This window comes from Arachis duranensis, chromosome 1, assembly GCF_000817695.3.
Source record: "Arachis duranensis cultivar V14167 chromosome 1, aradu.V14167.gnm2.J7QH, whole genome shotgun sequence".
NCBI lineage: Eukaryota > Viridiplantae > Streptophyta > Magnoliopsida > Fabales > Fabaceae > Arachis > Arachis duranensis.
This window is the reverse complement of record NC_029772.3, coordinates 19,126,450-19,134,060: the sequence shown is the minus strand read 5'-3', so window position 1 is coordinate 19,134,060 and position 7,611 is coordinate 19,126,450. Positions and strand designations below refer to the sequence as shown.

Genomic DNA, 7,611 nt, shown 5'->3' with positions numbered 1-7,611 from the left:
AAATGCCGGTTTTATGAATTTGATGATGTCGAATGGTGGAATTACTGTTTTGCTATGGGTCGGAATGGCTGTGTATGATTATGAATATTGGCTGGTTCTGGATTGAACCGTGAGCCGGAATGGCTGTGTGTGATATTGATTTATGGCTGATTGCCGAATGAGTTGTGGGCCGTATGACTGATTATGAATTATGAATTTAAGCCGAAAGGGCTATATTTGTTGATAAATTGGCTGGTTCTGGATTGAACCGTGAGCCGGATGGCTGAGATGGATGGTGATCCATGGTTGAGTACAAATGCATGTATGCAATTGAATGAATTGTGAATGTAAGCCGGATGGCTGAGATGAATGTTGTATGCAAGTATGCTTGTGTTTTCTCTCTGGTTGTAAGGGTGACAGGGCACCGATACCCTCTAATGGCGACAGGGCGCAGATACCCTCTAATGAAAATAATGCGCAACAGAGAGACTGTGCCCGGGTTAGCTACCGGACACGTCGGGTTGGCTTGGTAACCGACAGATGATATCATCAGCCACTAGGGACAGGCATGCATCATATGCATCTATGTGACATTGTTTGGGTGTGCATATCATACTTGGTTTGCCTATGTGATTACTTGTGATTACCTACTACTTGTTCTACTTGTTGTAACTGTTTGTTTGTACTTGAACTTCCTATCTGTGTTTGCAACTGGGACTCTGTTGGTTTGTGGTGATCGGTTGTTGGATTGGATTGTTTGGGCCTAGGGCCGTGGTTGAATTGAGATGGACCGATGGTTGATTTTGGTTTTATGTTTCTCGTTTGGAAAACTATGAAAGGCTATTTTGGTTCAGTATAGATAAACCTTTTGAAAGGCTTTTTGAGTTTTTGAGAATCGAACGGTTCCTCTTTTAGAAAGGATTTTTGTCTTTACTTCTATTGTAAACCGTTGTTTTTGAAAAGAGGCATATGACGGTCATTAATCACTGGTACGGTTTATCTTCATGTATCCTATTACAGTAATTCCCAAAAAATCCTCTATTGAGAACCCTTTCGAGGATGATGTTCTCACCCTCCTACATTTTTTCCCTTTCAGGATATGGGCGCAGAAGTTACGAAGAGCTTATTTAATTGTTGTTGTGATGCTCTGTATTGTTTCAGTTATGGTTTATTGTACCCTTGCCCTTATCTTGATATATTCTGTAAGAGGGATAGGAATTGTATTGGTTAATGTGTGTAATATTATTTATATATATGTATGTTATATATGGATGTACTCTTTATGAGTTTCTGGAAGTTGTATGGTATGTATGGATGTACGTTGTATAGCAAAAGTATTTTTTTTGGGAGCGGTATCGCGGTTTAAAGTTTTAAACAGGCTCATATTTTAGTATTAAATAGTATAAGTGTCGTCATAATGTCCGAGCTATCAGAGTTGCGCAGCCAGAAGCGTGAGCTTTGGTAGTTAGGGTGTTACAAAATACATTTCGTCCTCCAAATGCTTTATTCGAAGACACTCTTAGTTTAGCACTGTGGGTTATTGAATGGTATGTGATATGGGGAGAAGCCAGACCAGGAGGGAAGACGTCAGATGTGTTCAAATTGTGTAAATGCTTGTTGCTATTGCAAACATCATGAACCTTGTTTTGTTTTATTTCCTTACTTTTTTTAGTATCTAGAACAAATTAGGTTACTATATACTATTTGGATCAAGTACCATTTTCTGAATTCTGATTAAAGGAGAACCTTAGGCATGACCTGAATATTAATGTAAAATACGTTGTATTTTATGATAATCTATTAAATATTAAGGACTTTGGTAAAATCTTTTTGTTTTTTTCTCCTCTGCTTTGTTTTTTTGGTAGGCTTGAGAGACTGAGCTAGATATGGATGCGAAAAAGTTGTTGGCAGTTGTTATAAGAACAAGATAGCCACTCATTTTATTTGGTCTTTATTCTACTTGTTTAAGGGGCTGGCTTGTGCTTTGGAGGGGTAGACGACCAATCTTTGTTGCAAAAATTTTGATAAGTACAATTTTCTGATATTTAAATGATGAATGCTATTTTATGGAATTTTATTCTATTGACACTTTCAAGTTCATGGTAACCTACTTTCTAAATTTAAATATTGGAATATATATTTTTGTTATTATTTTAAAAATTTGAAGCAAAAATGATTACACTAAGACAATTTATTAACTGGTTGAGGGCATATTTTTTATTTTGTGTATTGATGTGGATAAACATAATGATGGTTTGTAATGTGTTTCTCTGTACCGGAATCCTTATCTATTCTCATGACTTGTGAGGCTTTAATGCTTCATATTGATGATTTTGTATTTGCTTATCTCCGAAGCAACTGGTAGAAGGGTCGGGGAGGAAAGAGGAGTGGTTATGGCGAATTGTCGATCTGTTATATAAGAAACCCATGTTCAGTATGAGATTTTAAATTTGTTTCAAAATTATCCCTTATTTATATTAAGTTTGATTGATTATAGCTTCATATCAACGATCAGCGTTTTGAAGATGCAGAAGAGATGGAGCATGATAAAGATGGCACCCATAATTGAGTGGCTGTGTTTAGCAGAACATAGCATACGAACTGTGGTTATGTTATGTAAATTAGTATGAAAATCTGATTAGGGGTAATTGATGGACAGGACAATTATGCGCGACTATTGAATTTTGTTTCATGTTTAGAATGATAAAAGTGCTTTGAAAGTGTTTGCAGCCTGCAGATAACAATATTAAGCCCCCTAGTTTTATTTTAAACCACTAAAGAATAGGTGAGTCGCGAGTAGATTTGTGCTAAGTCGTGGCTGATGATTGGTTTAATATAAATAATTTTCTTAAGGCTTTAAAGTTTAAATTTATAGATTTACGCCAGTATTTTGTCCATAATAATATTTGAAATTATGTTTTTTAAAATAAATTATATGTTAATATTTAATATTTACTATGAAATAAAAAATTTTAATAATATTTAATGTTTTTATAATAAATATTAAATATTTTATCAAATTAGAAGAGGATCAAGACCAAAAATTTACCGAAAACTCTTACAAACACGAAACTTTTAAAATTTTATTAAAAAAATTAAAATTTAATCTTAATAAAAACTCATTTTTTCTAAAATTTAATCTTCTTCCTTTATATTGGCTTCCTCCAGGAGAAATAGAATAGCTATCATAACCTCTTTCAAAATCGTATTTCTTATTTTTTCTTGGATTATATCCCCTATCCCCTATGATACATATTAATTTCTTCCTAAACTCATGACTTATTGAATATAGTCATCAAAATAAATATTTTGTAAGAAATGAAAGGAAATTGATAATTTTATTATGGGTTTATGTATCTTGTATCCTTAAGGCATATGTTAAAATTTATAAATTAAGGAAGTTTTCATCAAAAATATAAAAAATTTTAGTTTTTAATTATTTATTTTGTATTCATTAAATAAAAACATTTAAAAATTTGGCTCAAGAATTTCAATATAGGAAAAAAAGTGGTGATTTGGCCAGAAATAGGAGAATATTGTATTTTATCCAATAATAAACGTCTAGGGTGCATGATCAACACGCAGGAGGCGTGTTAACTGCTACAAGTGGGGGCGAGATGACGTGGTGCAGCTTGAATGGTACACGGAAACATCACGTGGGGGCGTGCTAACCTAGCACGTGGGATTGTGATGATGACGTGGCGGAGCTTGAGTGGTACACGGAGGCAGCACGTGGGGACGTGCTGACGCAGCACGTGGAGGCATGATGATGATGTGGCGGAGCTTGATTGGTACACGGTGGCATCACGTGGGGGCGTGCTGAGTCAACACGCAGGGGCGTCCTGACACGTGGCAACATGTGATTGGCCTGAGGCAATCAAAACGTGGGGGGCATAGTGAATGCTACTCTCTATATAAGGTAGTGCTCAGGTCTATTTTCATTCTGAGAAAGTGTATGAGTGTTCTTTGAGTGTGTTTCTGGTGTAATGGAGGGTACCGCAAACTTGGTAGTATATCGCGACGGTGAGATAATACGTAATACTCATGAGGGAGTGAGGTTTGTGTGCCAGAATCCGTTTTCGTTTGTGGTTCTATGCACCATGACGTTTATGGAACTTCAGAACGGTCTCTGTCAAAGCACGGATAACGGTACGTTAATGAGAGTGAGCAGAATTCTGTACCGGAATCCGGTTGTAATTTTTGGTGGTCTAATACAATTTGATACAATGCCAATCACTGACGAAGTGACTATGCATAATATGTTTCAAATTCACCGGCAGACTCAGAGGCTCTCCATCAATGGGTAAGCCGAATATATGTGCGACATCTTCCAATGTCACTGTAACCTCACCCACCAGCAACACAAAAGTGTGAGTCTCCAGCCTCCACCTTTCAACCAGAGCAGCTAACAACAGGTGAAATCCTCTTATCATCCCAATCCTAGATATGTGGTAGAATCCCATGGCGCGTAGGTAGTTTTTGACCCTCAGGTTCTAACTCTCTGGCGGATCAAGTTTACGCACCAACAAATTTCTGTTAGGTTGCATCAACAAAAATATATTTATTATATTAATTATAAATATTCATTTATTAATAAACAAATATTAACATATCTATTTGTATATCCTCACTTCTTTTAATAATATTATTTACATATTTATTTATTTTAATATTTTATGTGTTAAAATAATTAACGTGCAGTGCATTATTAGTATCAAAGTTAATAATTTTTTAATAATTTTTTTTCGCGCATCAAAAGCATATATTTCTCTAATATTATTAATAACAACGTATATATTTTTCTAATATTTATTTATTACTTAAACATTTATATATTAAAATTTTGAATATGTTCAACATACATATTTATTTATTTTACAGAATATATATTTTATTTTACTATAGTATTATTTTTATATTTTTATCGTAGAAAACTATATTTTTTTAAAAATTGTTTAGTATATTGTATAGTATAATGTATATTTTATTTTAGTATTTTTATAACATAAAATTAATTTAAAATTAACAAAAAAATTATATTTTAACATATTAAATAATAAAAAATAACAGAAATTTAAATACACAATAAAAATATAATTTAACAACTTACATAAATTAGATGATCTAAATAATTTATAATATGTTCTTTCAAAACATTATAATTACGGACCATTTTTTAAAATAAATATAAAATAATATTTTTTTTTACCTATTTTTCACCCTTTCTCCTTGTGGAGCATCAACACCTACCCTTCCCCTCTTAGTTGAATCGCAACCCCCCTTCCCCTCTGTTTCTGGTGTAATGCACTAATGCTTTTCATCCCTCTCACTAACACACTTTGTATACATTGCAGTTGGGAGGAGGCTCTCTATATATAGCAACTTAGGTCATGCTTGCTGTTTACCGAGGTGAGACCTGTCCCTTGCATGACAGCAGCTGCAACACGCCTCCCCATAGTGCAGGCACATCGAGACTCCGCGACGCCAGCTCCACCACGCCCTTGCGTGGTGCCAGATACTTGCATGCGCGCCGCGTCACCACGCTCCGGGCGTGCTGCTGGGGTGCTGACACACAGCTGAGGAGCAGGAGCACCACGCCTCCTGCGTGTTGACCGAAAGCTCCACCGCTCGGTAAATCACCCCATCCTCCAATATCCACCCAAAACACCAACTTCTTTCCCATAACAAAAATAATTTCTGTAAAACTTTTCATTAATAATAAGCTTATTATGTGCTCTTAGAACACATGTGACACATATTAGCTAAACCCTTTTATTATTATTGAGCACAATCTCACAAACATGATTTTAAAAGTGTTTGCTTGAAACAACAAATCAAAGATATAATTAAAGAAATAATTGATGTTGGAAATAAGAACAAAATGCAAAAAAAAAAAAAAAAGTAGTTGGAGAACAGATGAACTAATTTCGGAACAAATTTAAAGAAATTGCAAGAGAAACTGAAAATAAAGTGCATATGTCTAAAAATAACAGATACAATATATACAACAATCGATTCAATTCACACCAACACTTGAAAAATAACAGATACAATGTATACAACAATCGATATCTCAAGAGAAAAAATAAGATGTTTGTTATAGTGCTCAAAAATTAATACCTAATAATTAAAAATTGTTAAATAATTAATATTTAACTTAAAAATATAAAATTTAATAAATTTTAAATATTTACAATATATTATAAAAAATAAATTAGACATGAATTAGACACTAAATAAAAAACACTATATATAAAATTGGTCAAAAAACAATAGAATTTTAGTTCCATTACCTTTATTGATCTTCGTAGCTTAAGTTTATTATAAAATAGAAAAGAACTTACATCTTATATTTTGTATTTTGTTTCTTTTCTTTATTTATTTAATTTATGTTTTACCTAATGTTCTTAAAATACTTAGTTGATCAATAAAAAAAGAAATTGAGTCGGTGGATAGGGCAAATATATTATACATTCAATGAACTTTTCTGCTTGATTCCTCTTTGAGTGTTTAACATATTGTTTTTTTGAAGAATGAATTTGTATGCTCATGATTATTAGTTCATGGCTGAACCTACCTTTATGCATTCTTAATACAAGTCCCCAAATGCACTGTATTCTTCACAATCAGAATCAGCGTTCACGTGCGTTGTGATAATTACTGAAATATCAGCAACATACACAAGTTGCCCTCTGCCTACTACTTATGATCGTCAATCCAATTATTTAATTTCAATTATTAAGCCTTATTTTTCATTTATTAAAAAACAATGATTAAGTTCGTCCCCTACCTTAAGCCTTGAATTCAAGTTCTATGAAAGTGAGATAACATTTGCTAGAATTTACTAAAACTAATAAATTAGTTGGATTCATGATAATATATATTGAGTTCGAACATAATATTATTCTATAACCCGGAAAATAGTCTAAATTATTTATCAATATAAGGTACTACTGTCAAATGTCAATAATAAGATAATATCGTTATTTTTCGAAAAAAAGAAAAATTCCCGACAATATTCTAAATCATTTTTCGACGAAAGAAATTTCGCAGTGATAAAAAAATAGGCTAATTTTTTTAGAAATAAAAAAAAATTGTGTATAATCTAGCATCATGATAAATTAGTGTATTTTTTTATATGGATTTTATTATTATTTTTTTAAATAACAAAGACTTTTAAATTTAAAAAATCAAAGGATCAGATTTTCATAGTACATAAATCAGAAAATTCGATTTGCGGTGAGATAACTTTTTTTCGTTCTCAAGTAGATTGGATAGTCCAATTAGTATGTTAAAAATTTTTTTTAACACTAATTACTCTCAAATTTATATTGTTTTTAAAAAATTAAAAACCACAAATCTAATTTTTAGATTTGTGATATCCACAAAAAAAACTATAAATCTGACTTTTAAATTTATAGAATTCATACAAAAAAAATTACTAAATTTTTACATTGTTAAGACCACTAAAATCCCAACACTAAAATTAAAAGCGAAAGAATATTGTTAGTTCTCGAAAAAAAAAAACTCTTAACTGTATTCTGTGGGTTGTTTCTCTACAAAAGAGAATCTTGGCAAGCAATTAAATGATTATTAAATGAATAAACTACTATTTTTATTTAAGAAAGATAA

General features: G+C 32.2%; 1 long non-coding RNA gene and 1 pseudogene across 1 annotated transcript in view; both read left to right on the top strand.

Moving 5' to 3' along the window:
- LOC107481324 (uncharacterized) overlaps positions 1–1,820 on the top strand; it is a 4,023-nt gene extending 2,203 nt beyond the window's left edge. Inside the window, exon 4 of the long non-coding RNA XR_001590585.3 lies at positions 1,076–1,820. This is a non-coding gene — a long non-coding RNA (uncharacterized LOC107481324). The remainder of the gene's footprint in view (positions 1–1,075) is intronic.
- Positions 1–2,740, top strand: part of LOC107481314 (chloride conductance regulatory protein ICln-like) — a 21,619-nt pseudogene extending 18,879 nt beyond the window's left edge.
- The last annotated feature ends 4,871 nt before the right edge of the window (positions 2,741–7,611 follow it).